The sequence below is a fragment of the Equus caballus genome, chromosome 1 (genome assembly GCF_041296265.1).
Source record: "Equus caballus isolate H_3958 breed thoroughbred chromosome 1, TB-T2T, whole genome shotgun sequence".
Lineage (NCBI taxonomy): Eukaryota > Metazoa > Chordata > Mammalia > Perissodactyla > Equidae > Equus > Equus caballus.
The window spans coordinates 135,800,660-135,820,062 of NC_091684.1; the positions used below are offsets into that span (position 1 = coordinate 135,800,660).

Sequence of the window (19,403 nt, forward strand, 5' to 3'; positions counted from 1 at the left end):
AAGGGCAAGGGAGCTGGGTTTGGGATTATACTACAAGCCAAGGGGAACATTCAGATTCTATCCTGAGGCAACAGGCCTTGAAGTAGGGGAGGAGGGGCTGGCTGTCTTAAATGTTTTTGCTCAAAATGTTTAATAGGTTCAGATTCGAAAAGTGTGAAAGGTATCCAGTGAAAATTCCTTTCAACCCCGTCCAGCCACCCAGGGCCCCTCCTCATGGTCAACCATTTCATTCTTCATTCATTCATTTCTTACGTGTCCTTCCGGAGAGATTTTATTTCGCTTATATAAACTAATCTCTCCCCCAGCCTCCTTCTCTCTCTTTTTATTTATCTTTACATTTTTAACCCCAAAGATAGCACACTCTTTATGCATCTCTGCACCTTAATTTTTTTCACTTTAAGAATGCGTCATGACGTCTTCTATTTTTGCATGGCTGCGCCAGGGTGCACGGCTAGGGGACGCTGTGCTTTATTTAGTCAGCCCCTATTGATGGACATTGTGGTTTTTTCTAATGTTGAGCTCTTATAGTAAAGGTTGCAATAAATAATCTTGTACATATGTTATATCCTCTGTGTACGAATACACCTACAGAAAAAAACTTTGCAGAAGTGGAATCACTGAGGCAAAGTATACATAAATTTTATTTGCATTAAAATTTTTTTTATTAAAGTTTAACTTTCAAACAGTCAAGTGTACAGCTCAGTAAGTTTTGCATGTGCACACATCTGTGTAACCACCGCCCAGATCAAGGTGTAGCTTACTGTAGGACGTTTCCAGCATCCCCCTCATACCTTGGCCTGGTCAACACACACCCACCAAGGTAATTGCCTAATCTGACCTCTATCCTCATGCATTGGTTTGGCCTGTTTCTGAGTTTTGTATAAATGGAATCGTAAAGAAGGTACTCTCGTGCCTGGTTTCTTTTGCTCAACATTGTGTCTGAGACTCATCCATGTTGTTGTGTTCATCTGTAGCTCTTTCTCATTGCTGGCTATATTCCATTGTCTGAATATACCACAATTTATTTATCCATTCAACTGTTGACGGGCACAGGGCTTGCTTCCAGCACTAGGCTATTATTAACAACGCTGTTATATACATTCTTTCGGGGGACATTATAGAACTCATATCCTTTGGTTATATGCCAACGCATGGGATTGGTCTGCACATTTTTAATTTGGTGGGTATTGTCGGTTTGCCATCCACAGAGGCTGGTGCAGCGTGAGGGACGGCCTGTTCCTTCTTCTGCGTGGAAGCACTCAGCTTAGCACAGCTCCTAGTGTAGACTGACACATTAAAACCACGTGCCCCTGCTCCAGAGGTCATAAGAAAATGCTTCGGGAGCCCTGAAGCCCCACTTGGAGCAAGCGATTATGATTTTGCCATCCTGCCTCACCAGAAGGATCAGGCGAGAGTGAGGAGGAGCAGGGAAAACCACCTCCATCCCCAGAGAAGCCTCGATAATTAGTAATAATAACCCCTTCCGTCACGTCGCTCTGGCCTTTCTAAAGCACTCTGACGTGCACCAGTGGTTCTCAGCCCAGCTTGCATTAGGGTTCTCTGGGGAACTTTCCAGAAATACCAATGTCAGGGCCCCACCCCCATGATTCTTATTTAATTATTCTTGGGTGGAGCCTAAGCATCAGTATTTTATAAGCTCGCCAGACAATTCTAGTGTGAGGCCAAGGCTGGGAGCCAGTGATAACCCGGAACATCATCCCCTGACGTGGGAGAAACTGGTAAGGTGCTGGGTGCGGGAGGGATTTTTACGTAGTATCTGCAGTATAACCACTTGCTTCCCCTGCGCCAGGAACAGTGCTAGAGCTTTATAGCCCTCATTTCATTTGAGACTGTATGAGAAAGGCATTACAGCTGTCATTCCCAGGTACCACTGAGGAAAGGGGCTGGGTCGGGGGACTGCCCCAGGGCCACGCAGCTGGGCAGTGGCAATGCTGGGTCCAGAGCGAAGGGCGTCTCTGCAGACTGGCACTCATGCTCACACCTGCCTCCAAGTCCTGCCCACCATTGTGCCCAGCAAAAAAGACTAGAAGGAAATCCACCAAAAGGCTAATGGTGGATATCTTCGGCTGGTGTGATTATGGGGAATTTTTTCTTCCATGTGCTTTTCTGCATTTTTTGAGTTTCGATCAGTGAGCATGTATTAGGCGTATCATCACAAGCTAATAAAAGTCCCTTCAAGTTGCTGAAGTAAATAGCATTGCCATTGTCTGGAGGAGCAAATTGAGTCCAAGGGCATCTGAAGGGACTGAGTGACTGAATCGGGGCCACACTTGTCTCCCTGGCCCACACAGCGCTGCAGACGTCTCAGGAGGTAAGACAAGTGTTGTCTTTACCTGTAGGATGGGGCTCTGGGAAGGTGCAAGAAAATGTCCCAGATTAAAAGCTTGTTTTAATTTGATTATAGATGCTCTTGTAGAATAGCTGGGAAATACGGAAAAATGAAAATAAAGCAAAATAACTTGACATCTCACCACCCAGATGTAAACGGTGGTAAAATTTGAGGACCTATTCTTTCAGACAAGTCTCTATCCACAAATACTCATACAGATCTGAATAAACGTAGTTTTCCATCGGGGTCATGCTGTAAGCATGCGGTTTTGCAACCTTCTTTTTTTAATTCAATATGATGTCATGTGCATGTCAACGAATAGAGATACCTATCAGTCTCGGAATGCCTGCATATTATTGTGTAGCTATGCCATAAAATATTTAGCTATTCTCCTGGTGGTGGACACGTGACTTGTTTCTAACCACATCTTATTTTAAATGTGTCGGAAAATGAATATTTTAATATAGCCCTACCGAAAACTCTAGAGTAAAGTTTTTTTGGTTGTTCTGTCTTTATAGAGTAAAAAGTGGCTGAATTTGAGTGTGTGAATGTGTGAGAGTGTGTGTGTAAATATGAGTCTTCATGGGTTGACTTTGATTTAAATAATTTGATTTAAAGAATATTAATCCCACAGAAATCTTATCAAGCCTTTTCTCTCTCTCTCTCTCTCACATACACACACACGCGTGCGCACATACACACACACACACACACACCCCAGGCAATCTCGATCTCCCTGCATGCAAGGCGCTGGGGCAGCAATGGAGCTGCCTGTCCAGAGGCAGTCATAATTGACTGGCTGAGGGCATTAAGTCCTTGATTAAACTGGCTGTTCATTTGAAGGGACAATTAACCCAGTTAATATTCCAGGCCAGCCCAGCGGGTTCGTCCCCATCAAAGGACATACTGAACAGAAAGTGGCTGCATCACCTTTATAGAAGAGAGTAGGACTCTGGGGTCCTTACCCAAGGTCCACCACCCAGGCCAGGCTGGGGCCATGGACACTTCAAAGCAAGGAGATTCCAAGCCCAGCCAGCCTGGAGTTGTGTGAGCTTGAGTTTGTGGATGGAAAAGGATGTTTCTTCCAGGGAAGTTTTCTCTCACAGATGAGGCCTCCCCGTCTGCTTGACTTTGTCACATCTGCACATGATTCTTGGAGCTTCAGCAGCCATCTTGTGACCATGTGGGGATGTCACTGGCTCTGTCCTACCTCTGAGCCTTTTGCTATGTCACAGCTTTCTTATTGTTGAAGCCAGTTGGGTTGGGGTTCCCTGTTTCAAGCAGCAGGAAGCATCGTGACTGATAAAATGGGTCCTTCTCATCACCCACCAGCTTCCTGGGGGAGTGGAGGTGAGGAAGCAAAGAGACAGGGAAGAATCTTCCTCCTTTTTCTCTTCCAATGCCTGATGACAGTCACAGGGTAAGGTCTCCCCCAGAGCACACGTGTGCCAGTTGCTTGGATCCTAGAAGGTTGAATCCTGTAAGTGTACTTGTTCTGGCCCTAGAGGCCAGGCACGGAGGTGACTGTGCTGGGGGGAGCAGGGAGAGGAAGCCAGGGCCTGGCCTCGATGAGCTACTTAGGTTGGACAGGGCCAGAATATGACTGGCCAGCTGTCAGGCCTGGCCGGGGATCCACAGGCTGGCAGAGTCCAAGAGTGGGCAGGAATAGGCGCAGGTGAGCAGTTTGGTGGGCAGTGCCAGCTCCTGCAGGAACTAGTAGAACTAACACCCATGATGGAATCGTGTCTTCATGCCAGGCGTGTGCTATGGGTTTGCATGTATTGCCAGTATCATCTTCCCCACACCTGGAAGATACGTGCTGTAACCCTATTTTCAGACAAGGGAACTGAGGCCTAGAGGGGTTAAGTGGCTTGTCCAAAGGCACACACTGAGGAAATTGGAGGCAGATTAAAATTTAAGATCATACAACTCCAAGCCCTTAACCACCCTTTGTCAACCTATGTGTCCATCCATCCAGGCATCCAGACACCCAGCCATCATCCATTCTTTTGTTTGTTCTACAAATATTATCTGATCACGTGCCAGGCACTGTGCCAGGTGCCAGGAATAGAGTGATGACAGCCACAGACCCTGCCTTCTCAGCGCCCTGAGTGGGCAGTGGCACGCTTGACTAAGGGCTGATGACCGCACTCAGGCTATGGGCCAGTCTTCTCACATCACCCAGGCAGGATTTGTGAAGATACTTTCTCATTGCTGATCCCCTTTGGAATGTTCTGAGCCAGGAGATCACAGTCCCTGCGTTAGGCTTGTCTTGGCCTTGTGTACTTACTGTACTTACAAGCTCGGTGTGACCTTGAGCAAGGCACTCTCTCGCCAGGGCCTCGGTTTTCTCATCTATAGAACTGGGATAAAAATGTCTTGTGTGCTCTTTGCAGGGGTTTTGAGAACATGAAAGGAAATTCTTCTCTTAAAGAACTTTGCGAACTCCAATGTCTTAGGCGAATATCAAGCAGTAAATCTATTCACCCACGTTTGAGGAAATGGGCTTCTCTTTTTAGTGACCAGCAAGTCTCAGATAAAAATAACCTTTGAAAGCTCATTTGTCATGTGCTTTAGACTTGTCCAGCAAGCACCACTTGGGAACCCCAGAGCCTCACGTGTGCCTATGTCTTAGCTACCCCCACCCTGGCCCCATCATAAAGGAAGGCGCTGAGGCCCAGATCACTAAGTGCAGCCAAGGATGCACAGTGACTCAGATGCGCTGGTCCAGGGCCTATCTCAACACCATGGCTGCTGGCCATGCCAGGAGAGGGGCTGCTGTTGGCTCAGATATTCTTTGGGGTTCTGCACCAGGAGGGTGACAGAGATGAGTATGTTTTCTTCCAGACGTAAAGGAGAACAAGCGTGGCTCCCTAGTGGCTCTGGGGTGGAGCGACCTGCCAGGTGAGGGGCAAAGCGGAGCTGACACTGCTTGACACAGCAAAGGGGTGCCCATCGCCCGGTGGGGGAATGAGGAGGCTACAGCCATCGTAAATTCCTGGAAGGGGAGCTTCCCGTTTGCATAGAATCTATAGACTCCTGGGCTGACAAATCCCACATTTAAAGGTTGAAAATACGAATTTCTTAATAAGGTAGAGGCTGGTTTTAATTTTTCTCTATTAAAGGCATTTACAAATTATTTATTGATTAAAAGGAATAGAAAAGAAAATCACCACCAAACCTCACATCACTATGATTTATCTGATGTAAAGGTTTAGGATATCCCGAACAAGAGCTGGGGCTTCAAAAATGCAGAAATAAATTTTTCAGTGCCAAAGAATCAATAAACTACACTCAAGTTGAGACATAAAGCGGTATGTGGAAGGAGCTCTGGAAGTCAGAGATGTCTATGGAGGTATGTGTGTGTGTGTGTGAGTGTGCGTATATGTGTGTTCATGTGTGTGTGTGAATGTGTGTCTACATGTGTATGTTAGATGTTTGTGTGTCCTTGTGTATGTTGTATTGTGTCTGTGTGTATGACAGTGTGTGTTTGTGTGTCTTGTGTATGTGAGTGTATATGTGTCTCTGTGTGTCTGTGTGTTTAGCATGCGTGTGTCTGTTCACATGTCTGTGTTTGTGAGTGAGTATGTGTATCTGAGTGAGTGTGTGTGTGTATGACTTGGAAGTGACCCACTGCACCTGTTCCACGATTTCACAACGAGCAGTGGGGACTGAATAAACTGGTATCCGGGGGGCACTGGCGTGCTCAGCTATCCCATTGGGCCTCTGATGGGTTCAGTCTTCCTCCCCTTCCCCTGGAAGTTTGCCCGCTGACCTTTCACCCTCCCTGCCCCTCACATGTTTGTGCAGGCCTTCCTGCTGCCCAAGTGCTGCTCCAGGCACTGGCAGGAGGCCTAGCCCTTTGCCTGTTACAAGCTCAGCCATCTCTTGCCCTTACACCCCGTGACCTTGGACAGCCTCTTCTCCTCCCTGGACCTCAGGCAGGAAAGCGAGGTGGTGACAGGCTTCTCTGGCTTTGACATTGTCCACATGGAAGCTTCCTGCCCCTGGTGAGCAGGTGGGATCTGGGACCTCGTCCAGGAACCATCACACACACCACACTCCCTTCCAGACTAGACACTCCTTCAGGGCAGGGACGAGCACTTCAGTGTCCCAGCACCAGCAGAGGGCCTGGCACGGAGTGGGGCTGTGGAAGCACGTACAGGAGGAGGGCAGACTGACTCAGTGGAGCCAGTGCTCCTGGAGCCTCCTCCCCGGCACCCCAGCCCCAGATGCAGCCCTCAGAGCTCTCACTCACTCTCTCTCACCTTGACTGCACCAGGATCACCTGGGGAGTGTTTACAAGTAGTGGTGCCCAGGCCCCCCAGACCAAGTGAGTCAGCATTTCTGGGTTTGAGGTCCAGCCATCTGCATTCTCATTATTCCCCAGATCACTCTAACACATGGGGAGAATGGAGAACTGCTGTCGGGGTGACCATGGCATCTCCAGGCACTGTCCACAGACTCTGTCTCATGGAGACCGAATCACAGGTCTGCAGCCAGCACTCTGCTTCCAGGTTTCCTGCCGAGCTCATAAAATACAGATTTCAGGACCACTCCACAGTTTCTCACTCCAGTGCTCTGGCCTGGACCTGGAAATCTGCATTTACATCAGCTCCTAGGCCTCTGGGACGCGCGGGTCCTTCTGGGACCCAGTGGCAGGAGGCTTCAGTGGCTGAGCCACCTACAGTGTGGTGCGCATGCCACAGGCTGCTTTAGAATAAACATCATCAGTGACAGGAAACCCTAACTTCCCCTAACTGACCCCCTCCTCAACTCTCATACATCCTTTAAAAACCAGTCTGCTCCTGTTCCTTCCTTTTTCGGTGGCTCTGATGACCAGACCCTAATCTCTAAGGCAGCCTATGAAGACCTGTGGGGTCTGGCCCTGCCTGGGCCCCTGCTGAGCCATCTCCGATGGCCGGAGGGCCTCTGTGTGTACAGCTCGCTGCCCGGCTCGCTCCTGCCCATCTCCCCACTTGGCTGGGCTAAAACTCCTGCTCGTCTCTCAGGGGTCCCCTGACCCCAGGTGGGCCCAGGTCACCAGTTTCTCTCTCCTACGGCTCCCAGAGCCCCAGGATGAATCCTGGGGCCTCCACCAAACCATACCCTTCAGGAGGGCAGGACCTGAGTCGGTTTTGCTCACCACTATTCCTGGTAACCCACATGTCTGCCTAGGGCCTCCCATGTAATGGGTGCTCAATAAATATTTGCAGAATGAATAAATGACACAATACAAACGCACACTTCTTGAGTCTCTTTGTTGCTCACTCTGAAGAGGCTTCCCAACCTCACTGAGTGAGCAGGCAGGGGAATGTATAATTGAGGATGTTCAGAAAGTGCAGAATGCCACCACACCTTGCATGTGTGTGCATGTGTGTGGGCAGGCATGGGCCTATGTGTGTGCGTGTATGTGTATGTGTGTGCCTGTGATGCCTGGTAGTTAGAGGCTGCATTTGGGTTGAACTCAGGCAGCTTGGCCCAGGGCCTTTTTCTAACAATCACACAATGGCTCCTGGGAGTCTGGTTTTTCTCCCTGGAATAGGGCCATCCTCCAGGTGTCTGCAGTGCGCAGCCGCACACAGAGCCTCAGTGCCCACAGGAAAGGGGAGAGAGGGTTCCCCAGTTGTCTGTGGTTTGACCACTTTAGGGTAGTCGAAAGAGCATGGCTCTGGAGTCTGACCGGGGTGGTTTCAAATCCAGGCCTTGCCCTTTCCTCGCCAGCTTTGTGACCTTGGGCTGCTTCCTCATTGTGCTCCTGGGCCCAGTGGGAATAATGCCAATGGCCCACCCAGCTGGGAATGTGCTGATCGGTGGGACTGGCTGGTGATGCAGTGAGCATTGTTCTCACCTTCTCAAAGGGAATCTCTCCAAACACCTGTCTCCTCCTCTTGATCCTCCACCAGTGCCCGGCACAGAGCAAGACATACAGTTGGTACTTAATAAAATCTTGTTAGCTTGATTTAGCACCTTGTTTGGAGACTGGCACATAGTAGGTACTCAGTAGTTCCCGTTCACTCCTTGAGACAGTGCTGGCCTGAGACTTAGGGACTCGGATCACAGCCCAGTGGTGTGTGTGTGACTTGAGCAGGCACACTCCCTCTTTCTGAGCCTCAGCCTTTTCCCGGGATGAAAGAGGAGGCTGAGCCACAGCCGCTTTGCGCCTTCCCTGTTACATTCTGTCTTGTTTGAGATGGTTCCACCTATGGCGCTGAGGTCCTGGCGTGGGTGCCCTGGGAGGCTGGTGCAGATGAGGGGCTGGCTGCCAGCACACATCTGGGCGTGTTCCTGGCCTGCAGGACCGGGAGCAGTGTTCCTTCCCTACCTGCTGATAACAGAAAGTTGCTCCTTCAGCTGAGCTGGTCCCCTCTTTTGCCCTGAGCAATTGGATGAAACTTATCAAGACTCCTCGTCTAGAATAAATATTATTGAAATGGAGCGAGTTATAAATAAGCAAGCAGCAATATCCTGTGTTATGAATATATAATTTCCACCTTTAATAGCTGACTAGGCCCCAGGGACTGTCTGAAAATGGCCTGTCTGGTCCTGATATTTTATGTTTTTCAAAAAAGGCCTTCAAACTTTTGTTTCTTAGCCCTTGGAGAGTTAAGTCTCCGGGGAAAATAATAAGAGTTGAAAGTCACAGTGAATCCATACGCCAAGGGGAAGTACTTTTTCCTGAAATTCCAGAGAATGCAAAGGCTCAGGCAGAATCCTAGAGTGAAGGCTGGGGGCGGCGGCTGAGCTTGGCTGGTCCCACCCCCTCATTTCACAGAACAGGAAGTGGAGGCCCAGGTAGGCAAAGACGGGTCCAAAGTCACACAGCAATGAAGTACATTCTAGAAGTCTAGGATGCAAGCCTGTCAGATTCACGAGGCTGTTGGCTGGCTCTCTCTTCTAAAAAGCTGGAGAGCCTGGGGCTCCCTGATTCTGGAGTCCACAAAACCTCACCAGGATGATTGACAAGGAAATTCGCTTCTAGCGGCAGCCCAAGCTCTGGATGAGGGGAGTTGTCTGGGCTCAGAGGCAAGACTGAGAGGTCCAGTGAGCACTGGGGGCTGACTTTTCTCACTTAGATCTTCTGGTCAAATCTGCATCTCATCCTGGTTTTCAGGAGCCTCTGACGCCCATCCTTTCTGCTTCTGCGGCCCCAATACCCAAGGATCAGTGTGGTTACGTGTCACTCCAGCCTGGAGTCATGAAAAGACAGTGGGCTGTGAGGCCCCACAGATCCCAGCAGACCACTGGCCTCTCCACTTCCTGGCTTTGTGATGCCGAACACGCTGGTTGGTAACTTGATCTCCTCATCTGTCAAATGGGTATGGGGATGTTTATCAGAACTAAATGAAATAATGTGTGTAAAGTGCCTAGGATGAGGTCAGGCAGGACCCAGGTGCTATGAATCCCATCCATCCTTCCAGGGCTGCAAGCTCTTCTTCCCTAGGCCACAGCCCTGGAGCTGTGACCATCTCTCACTGCAGACCAGCCCCTGAGAGCCCTGGATTGGCGTAGTCCAGTGATTTCGTGTTGATTCATCTCATCTCTCAGGGAGGATAAATCTTCTCCAGAACCCTACATTCTCCTCCCTTGTCCCCAGCAGTGTCCGGCGTAAGGCCGGTCACACTGTAGGTTTCAATTCGGGACACAGTAAATAAGCACGTTAGTGCCAGGTACCAGGTCTAGTAATGACTATCAGTTATTGAGCATTGATGGTGTTGCATTCAGAAATGCGTTGACTCCTTTAGTCCTTAGCACAACACCGCACTGTTATCCTCATCTTAAAGAGGAGTAAAAGGAGGTTTGCCGAGGTGATTAAGTTGCTCAAAGTGACAGTGTCAGGCATGGCGGGGCTAACACCAGCCTAACGCAAAACCTCTTTTCACCCCTTTCCGTTGCCTTCTTGCAGGGTGAACTGCTTTTTCCAGGATTAGAGTAAAACTGGAAGACAAATGAATTCAGCAGCAGGTCCCCAAATGGTGGGAGCAGGGATAGGTGGGGGAGATAGTAAGGCTTGTGCAGCATGCGAGTTAAGATGCAAATGTCCTCTCTTGTGGGTCTTGAGGTACACTCATAATTATAACCCAGCATCTGAGGTTCTGATTTTGATGGCATTAGCTTTAACGGCTTTTTTTTTTTAAAGCCATTTAATTACTAATCAGTGCTGCCTTGCAAGCTAATGTGAGATGCACACTTTGCATCTGGGGACAAGGGCCCTTCTCTGTGGGCAGCTGAGAAGCCTGCCAGGGGCTGCGCTGGGCCAGCTGGTCTCCCGCCTTTGACAGGTTCCCCTGTGTCCAGTCCCCAGTCCTCTCTGCCATTGACACTTGTTTCTGAAATCACAGAATCGTATCACATCTTGGAGAAACCTCAGCAATTGGCTAGCCTAGCCCCTTCCCCCCTCACCTCACAAAATGGGAAACTGAGGTCCCTAAATGTGCCATGAGTTGCAATGACTAGAATTTGTGGGGCTTCTTTCTTACTTGCTAATTGATTTCATATACTCATTTGCATTCCTAATTTCAATAGTTAAAAACTTTCCAATGCTAAAACCTCATTTTCTGAAGCTAATTTAGGTCTCATTTTCATTAACAGCTTGGCAACAATCATGCAGTGGAAATTTCTCCCAGGTCGAAGAAGGAGCCTCAGCCAGGAAATTAGGGTGTCTGCTAGCTCCTGCCGTGTGTCTCTGGACAAGCTGAGTCACCTCTCTGGTCTGTGGTTTCCCTCCACAGTCAAATGAGGGGTTTGAGTTATCTCAGTGTTTTTCCAAACACTAGTCTGTAAAACAGAGCATGCCACAAGATGTAAATATTTATTATTCAGAAAAAAAAATTTCTTTTGAAAGGTTACATGGCCTAATAAGTTTGGGCAATGCTGGATTCAAGTTAAGTGTCGTTTGTTTGCCAACATGTGCTATGTGTCATCACTATTACAACACAGTGCCCTGTGGCCCTCGAAGAGGAGGCTAGCTTTTCATGGCACATTTGTCAATGTCTTTTGGAGCACAGGGCTTCCCAGGAGCTTGGAATGGGAAACCGAGGAGGGTGGGTCCCAAGTCTCTTCTGCCCTTACTCTCTGGGACTTCTGGGACTCTAAGACTCAAGGAATAAAGGAGACAGCTCTTGAGACATCCTCTTAGCCATAAGACTTAGACCACTCGCTTCCCCAAAATGTCCCCATGCTCATGTTTAGGGGCTCCCTCAGACCGGACCCAGTGTCCATCTTGGGGTCTGATTTTGCCACTCGGCCAGGAAGCTTGCGCCGACCACACCAAAGCTCACCACGCCCTGCCTCGCTGCCCCGGCCAGCCCTTGCTCCCTTCAGCCCAACAGGCTCCTCCCAGGTGAGCCCATTTCTTTATCCTTCCCAGTGCATCATTCCCAGGCTTACCGCCACAAAGCCTTGCTCAGAGGCAGCAGTCTCAGTGCCCTGGAAGGAGCCCAGTCTTGGAATCAGAGCCAGATTCAAATTCTGTCTTTGCGACTTCCTTGTTATGTGGTTCTCAGCCAGCGGCTGAACTTTCCTAATACAGACTGAGCAATGGTCGTGGTCCTCACTGACTAGACTTAGGGTAAAGATGAAAAGGGCCTGACATTTTGCTTGGCTTAAGTTCCCTGGAAAACAAAGCCTGAGGCAAAGGCTGGTGTGCTCCTGCCTTTTTAAGGAGTGCAACTCCTGGGACGCAGGAGTGAGGGAGAGGTTTAAGCAGAGCTGGAGACAGGAAAAACTAAGAGAATAAAAGAAGACAAGAGAATGTTGGCTACCCAATGGCGTCAAGCATGATGGACTGATTGATCTCATGAAAATGTCTTTCAGAAGACTACATGGGGACTGTAACTTAGGATGGTCCCTCCAGGCGGAGTAAGGGAGAAGAACGTATCCATAGGCTCCTACATCCCATTGCTGAAAGGACTGCCCCATGGGGTCTTTATTCCTCTATGCTTCCTGGTGGCACAGGTATGGGTACTGCATGGATCTTGTTGATTTCAGGACTCAATATCAATAGGAGAGCCCCAGAGCAAGGGTGATAATTGTGTGGCACAGACAGGAGATGTGCCTACATTAATTGATCAGAGTCACACAGAGTTGGCCACTGCAGTGGAATGCGGTGGGAACAAATGTTTAAGCCCCTAGAAACAGCTGAGGTCAAGAGGATCTGAACTCGTGCATAAGAAGTGCCTGTCCGTCTACCCCTTGTCCACCCAGATCTGCTCTGCCCTCCCACTGTGTCCTGCTCCCACGCTGTAATCCAGGGCCTCAGTTTTCTGTGAAAACAGGATGTTCTCTCTTTTGCTCCAAGAGGAGGGCTCAAGTCCAGTTAGTCATGGAGTCTCCGTCCAATCTCCAGGAAGACTTAAGGCAAAAGGGTTGGTGAAACAAGCCACTGTCCGTGCTGCCTCAGCTGCTCCTGAGGCCCTAATGGAGTCCATCACATCTCCGCTCCACCACTCAATCTTCATGTCCCTCATCCTCAACTAGCAATTTCGCTGATCTGCGTTGCTTACCAGGCGAGGTGAGCCAGAGCATCATCGGAAAGGGGTCTGAGCTCTTAGTTTGCCCAGTCCTCATGGAGCTGTTATTGCTGCAATTGCTCAGTCACAAATCCTTTGTATCAGGCAAAGGGGCACAAGACACCCCAGAGAATCCCTGTCCCCACCGGCAGTAAAAGCCCTTGCCCCTCACAGTAACCATGGTAAATTACCCCGCCCGTGTGGTGACTCCTTTCTCTGCTCACTAGTCCACTGACATGAGGGCCTAAAGTCACGGGTGGTAATCACAGCTTTAAGTCCAGTGGGATCCTTACAGTGTCACCTGCAAGAAGCATCAGCCTCACAATAGAAGTGACAGCTGCCTGGGGAGGAGGTCCCCCTAACCTTGCAAAGCCTAAGTTTTGTTGGGACAGGAAGCAGAGGGTCACCGGGAGTGATGGCAACAGCAGATGAGCTTTCAGCCCTCGACTCGCAGATAGATCCATGTATTCCAGTAGTGGGGACAGCACCATTTACTGCTTGTTGGTTAGGTGCTGAGACACATCCTAAAGGACAGTACTTTAACCTCGCAGGGGGCTGTCCCCAAGCTGGCAACTTAGCTCAGCCCTTGATGGGCCATTTCACCACTGTAACAGACCCCTGCTTCTGGGTGCTGGGTACCTGATCCCAGGGCCATGTGTCCATCATCATAGCTCTTTTGCCATACAATGGTCGCTTGATGGGAGTCAGTGACATGAGGAACTATGCAGGTAAATAAGGCATCCGCAGCCTTCACATGCTGGTGCTCCTGGAGGCGCTGAGCGGAGGGAGGAGAAACCTCTACCCGGTAAGGACCAGTCAGCATTCTCCCAGGGAGAGGAAGGCTCCAGCGTGATCAAGCCATCAGCGACTGGTGGGCTAGTCTTCTGTAGGGATGGTCTCACACGGAGGGCTCAGGGGCAACATTTGCCATTGACATATTGGGCACAGTGGAGGGAATGAGATGAGCCTTGATGAGAGGGACCCCCCTGCTGTTGGGGCTATTCGTGGCTCACACCCTTGCCACTATGGTCGATGAGGCAGGGAGAGAGGCTGGCTGACACACACAGGATGGGTCCTGCCCTCCTATTGTCAAATGCCTCTCCGGCAGCAGGCACTAATATGACACCCAACACCTGATGTTGTGTGCCTGTTCTCATAGGTCCTCTCAGATGCCTTTTCCCTGATCTCTCACTTTTCTTCCTTCCAGGCCCTTGATCAACCAGCCAAGCCATTTCCCACTGCATCTTTGTATATACTTTCCTCAGATCACTTTTCCTTGAGCTCTGCCCACCCAGGGGATGTCCTTTCACTGCTGTCCCTTCGGGCCGTCCAGATTGGGACCGTAACACAGCACAGTCTGTTTTCAACCACTGATGATATGTCATGTTGACCCATGTATGAACAAGGTGCAAACTTTCTTCTTCTCTGTCAGGTGATCGTAGACAATCCCGAACCATGAAGTCTTAGTTGTTCATCAAGAGGAATCAGTGCGACGGTCTGGGTCACCTCATGCCTTCTGGGCATGATTGGACTTGATCCCCTTTCCACCATAAATAAACTACCCAACCTTATGACTTGGTGCATCTGATAACACCCAGCTCCTGGTGGGCAGGTCTAGTCCCATAGTCACTTGGTGTCCCACGCCAATTTCAAGTGGTACCCAGAGTAGGGGTTCTCTGCCCTGAGAATAATGGCCTTGCTCTGGAACCGGGGGGTGTCTGCCTGCAGTTCTACAAGGGCTTGCCAGAGACTCCACCTGGCAACCTTGTCTGCCGTGGAGACCTCTAGCACCATGGGACCTTTGGGTCAGATGGACCCAGTGACAGCCAGCTCAAACCACAGCCTAGATGTGCTGCAGAGCCCTCTCTTGATCTCAGAAAGTCACTTTGCTTTAACTATGTGCAACTTAGAAGATCTAGTCGGATATTAAATTTTATTTTTGTCACTTTTTTAAATTCAATTTTTTGAATAAATAAAGCATTAAAATAGTTCAAAAAATAAAAATATTAAAAAAAGGTATAAAAAGATGTGCAGTAAACAGCCTCTCTTCTACCACTAATTTCCTTTCCAGCAGAAAACCACTGTGTTTAGTTTCTTGTGAATTCTTCTAGAGACATTTATGCCTATATAAGCAAATATAAGTGTGTGTGTATGTAACTTCCCATCACCACTTTTTTTTTTTTTTGGGTGGGGAAGATTGGCCCTGAGCTAACGTCTGTTGCTAATCTTCATCTTTTTTTGCTTGAGAAAGATTGTCACTGAGCTAACATCTGTGTGAATCTTCCTCTACTTTGTATGTGGGATGCTGCCACAGCATGGCTTGATGGGTGGTATGCAGGTCTGTGCCTGGGATCTAAACTGGCAATCCCCAGGCCACCAAAGTGGAGCATGCAAACTTAACCACTATGCCACTGGGCCGGGTCCACCCACTACCACCATTTTTGAACACAGTTGGTGGTTTACAGTTGTGTCCCTTACTTGTTTCACTCAACAGTACATTCCAGCCGTCTTCACACAGGAACACATAAAGAGGTTCCTCATGGCAGTTCACGACTGGCGAGGCGTCCATTTAGTGGACGTGTTGTAATCTAGTTAACCATTCTCCTACTGATGGACCTTCAGCCTGTTTCCAATCGTCTGGAAACCGGGAGGACTACAGCGAATAGCGCCTACACATGGAAGTGCGGCTTCCCAGGAGGTGTGCGTATGTCATTTTAAGGATATTTTCAAACAGCTCCACTTAAAGTTTGTATCAATTCACACTCCCACCAGTAAGTAGAAGTGTGCTCACTTTTGTGCACCACCACGTTCAGTGCATATTTTAATCTTTTCCAATCTGATCAGTAAAAAATGTTATTTCAGCATACTTTGCTTGGAAGTTGTTTTATTAAACTCTGGTATGCTTATCCCTTGTGCCACCAGTCAGATTTAAAGCTACTTGGGCTTTCACAGACTCTGTATCTTGTGCCTTGATATATAATCATGGAAATGAGGAAGAGAGCAAGAATCAGGTCTAACTCGCTTGTGGCTCTCTCCCTGGTTCCAGGTATGGTGTCTGGCCCCTAGTAGATGCTCAATAAATATTCCCTGAATGAATGAATGGGCCGAATGTGACGTTGGTCCCATCTGTGGAGCAGTTTGTATGTTAAAGAGTACTTTTTCCCCATTTTATCATCAATTCCATCCTCCCCAAAGTCCAGTGAGAGGGCACTAGAGAAGCTGATGACAGCCTACTCTGCACAAATCCCTGCCAAGGGACAGTGCCTCACCCGTAGACCCTGCTGAGAGGCCGTGGCCATGTTTCCATGTTTTATCCCATGGAATTCCCTGTGTCTCTTGCCTGATTGGACCAAGAGGTAGGCAGTTGATGCAAAGGTATCTTATTTATATACTGGCCAGCAGCCTATGATCTATGAGAACTGGCTGGAAAAGCTGGACTGGGCCAGTCAAGACTGGGGATTGGGACTCTGAGTGCAGTAGACTTATAGCTGAAAGGTCAAGAGATAGAATTTGAGTCATAGTGGCCATTATGGGTCATGAAGAAGCCATGAGCTGTGAGGGAGGACTTGCGAGCCTCTGAATGAGCAAAGGAAGCTGGACAGACAGCAAAGAAGGAAGGCCACAGATTCCCCAAGAGAAGTGAATTCCCTCATGTGGTCCTGGGAGGCAAAGTGAGAGCTGTTTCGTTACTGATGGCTTCCCAGTTGAGTTTCATGATTCCTGGGAAAAAATTTAGGATTCTGTCCTTAGATTTCCATGGGACGCCTGAGTGACCCGACAATAAACATTTCTCTACTTGAGCTGCCTGGATTGGGTCTCTGTTTCTCGCCATCAAAAGATCCCTGATTGGACTGCATTTTGCAGATTGGAATCTGAGGCTCTGAGCAATGGAGTTCAAGTTCTCTGCCTGCCCCATCCGCTGACTCAGTGCTTTGCACACGGAAGGTAGTCAGTATATGTTCGGCAATTGCCTGATTGGTTGACTGATTTCTCAGTGGCTTGATTTAAAGCAACAACAGATCTTTTAGCAGAATGTATGTTTCAAAGATGGTGGGAACAGTGACTCCCATCCCACATGCTCTTCAGCAATGCCACCTTGCCACTCCCCCATCAAGAGATGAAATCTAATCCATCTACCCTGAATTTGGGCTGGCCTTAGTAATTCCTTGTAACCAATAAAATGTGGCAGAAATGATACTGCATGACTTCCAAGGTTAGGTCATAAGAAGTCACAATCTTTTTTTTTTTTTAATTGAGTTAATGGTAGGTCACAATCTTGTGAAATTTCAGTTGTACATTAATGTTTGTCATTCGTGTTGTAGGTGCACCACTTTACCCTTTGTGCCCACCCCCCATCCCACCTTTCCCCTGGTATCCACTAAACTGTTCTTAGTCCGCATTTTTAAATTCCTCATATGAGTGGAGTCATACACAGATTATCCTTCTCTAGCTGGCTTATTTCACTTAAAATAATTCCCTTAAGGTCCATCCATGTTATTGCAAATGGAATGATTTTGTTCTGTTTTGCAGCTGAGTAGTATTCCATTGTATATATATACCACATCTTCTTTATCCAATCATCTGTTGATGGGCACTTAGGTTGCTTCCACGTCTTGGCTATTGTAAATAATGCTGCAATGAACATTGGGGTACCTAGGACTTTTGGGATTGCTGACTTCAAGCTCTTTGGATAAATACCCAGTAGTGGGATGGCTGGATCGTATGGTGGTTCTATTTTTAATTTTTTGAGGAATCTCCATACTGTTTTCCATAGTGGCTGCACCAGTTTGCATTCCCACCAGCAGTGTAAGAAGTCATAATCTTTTGCTTGATCTCTTGTAATACTGGCTCTCCAGATGCACTCACCACCCCAAAGAACCCAGCCCCGATGCTGTGAGAAGCCCCACCCACACGGAAAAGCCCAATGGGAGTGCTCTGTTGATCAGCTCAGCTGATATCCCCGCCCTGGTGCTGACAGGCGAGTGAAGAAGCCTCCAGTTACCCCAGCAGTTCAAGTCACCCCCAAGCCTTCTTCCCAGCCGAGGCCCTAGACACGGTGGAGCAGAGACACGCCCTCTCCACTGTGCCCTGTCCAAATTCCCCACTCCAGAAGCTGTGAGCTTAATAAATCAGGCTTTATTTCACCCCACCAAGTTTGGGGGTGATTTGTTACACAGTACGTAACTGACCTGGAACAGACTTTCTTTGCCCTAAAATCATGACTTCACTTCCTATCCATGTCCAGCTAAGGGTTAATAGACACCTTCTAAATTCAGTGCATATTTCCCTAATTCGAGTCCATACACAAAGGCAGAACTTTTCCAGGAGTGAGACTGGCTATAAAAAGAAGGTTCCTTGACTTTAAGCCCAAGAGAGCTTTGTTCGTTAAAACTGGTGAAAAGAGGCTTCCTGATGCATGAAGAAATGACGTCTGTTTCTTGGGTTAAACCCCCACCCTACACACACACACTCAGGATGTAGATTGACTTCTTGTGTGGACAATATGGGCTCAGTTTTCTGGGAAGTAGTTATCCAGTTAGGAAATTCTCCAGTCAAGAAAACCCACCCCGGCCATCTGGCTCTGGTGAGGGCACATAGGCACAAAGTGTGGCGGAGGAGCCGGCCCCTCCAGCACACCTCCTCCTAAAGAGATGGAGCCACCAAGGAGCCCCCAGTGCCGACATGACCTCCCAAGCAGACTGCAAGCTCCTGCCTGCACACTGCGTTGTCAGCTGTAAAGAGCTCTCCAAAGGCACAGCTGTTAGCCTGGACACCGCCTCTAAGTGAGCAGGCTTGGGAAGGGAAGGGACCATGACATGCGGGGAAAACAGATTCCCCGGCATCCTGCTGTGGCTGACGGGAGCACCCACACAGAGCTCCAGAGCTGTGTGCAGGCTCATGGTTTGCACAGAGCTCTTTCGCTGCATTCTTCGGAGCCTCTCCCCGTTAGGCAAGGCCTCGTTATTTCCGTTTTGCTAATGTGAACCTGAAGCTCAGAGAAGCTGAAGGCTATTTTAAAGGCTACAAAGCTATTAGGTGGGAGAACCAGGGCTGAGGCCTGGGTCTCTTTCTTCCTCGTCTGGTGGCCTTTGCATGGAGCTCACTGTCATTGCTCCTTGCATTTGCAGAAAACTTTACTGTTGGCAGACACTTTCACGTTCAACACGTCCTGCGTCGTATCTCCACAGAACCGGCAGTTCAAGTGAATTTGCCTACAGTCCTGCTGCGGAGCAAGTGGCAAAGCCCGGCTCTGAGAGGGTCTCATGGCTCCCAAGCCAGTGGTCCTCCCACCCCGCGGCTGCTCAACACTGATCAGCTGCGGTGAAACCCTTTCATGTGTCTCTCGCCTTTCTCCCCCGGCTGCAGGAATACACGTGAGCCTGGGAAGGGGGCTCGCTGCCAGCAGCCTTTTAGCAGTGATGTTTCTGTGATTATTCAACACTTATTAAATAGCCACAGCATGTAAGGCGCTGCCTAGCTCATCATGACCACGACTGATGTGATATTAAAAGGCAGCCGTGACTTGGGCACCAAAGGGCCGG

At 48.9% G+C, this 19,403-nt stretch overlaps 1 long non-coding RNA gene across 1 annotated transcript; it reads left to right on the forward strand.

Annotated features, from left to right (window-relative positions):
• The first annotated feature begins 1,668 nt into the window (after nucleotides 1–1,668).
• On the forward strand, nucleotides 1,669–14,886 carry LOC106782136 (uncharacterized). Its single transcript, XR_001378982.3, has 3 exons — nucleotides 1,669–1,739; nucleotides 9,465–9,636; nucleotides 10,943–14,886. It is a non-coding gene; the product is annotated as an uncharacterized lncRNA (long non-coding RNA).
• Nucleotides 14,887–19,403: the final 4,517 nt, after the last annotated feature.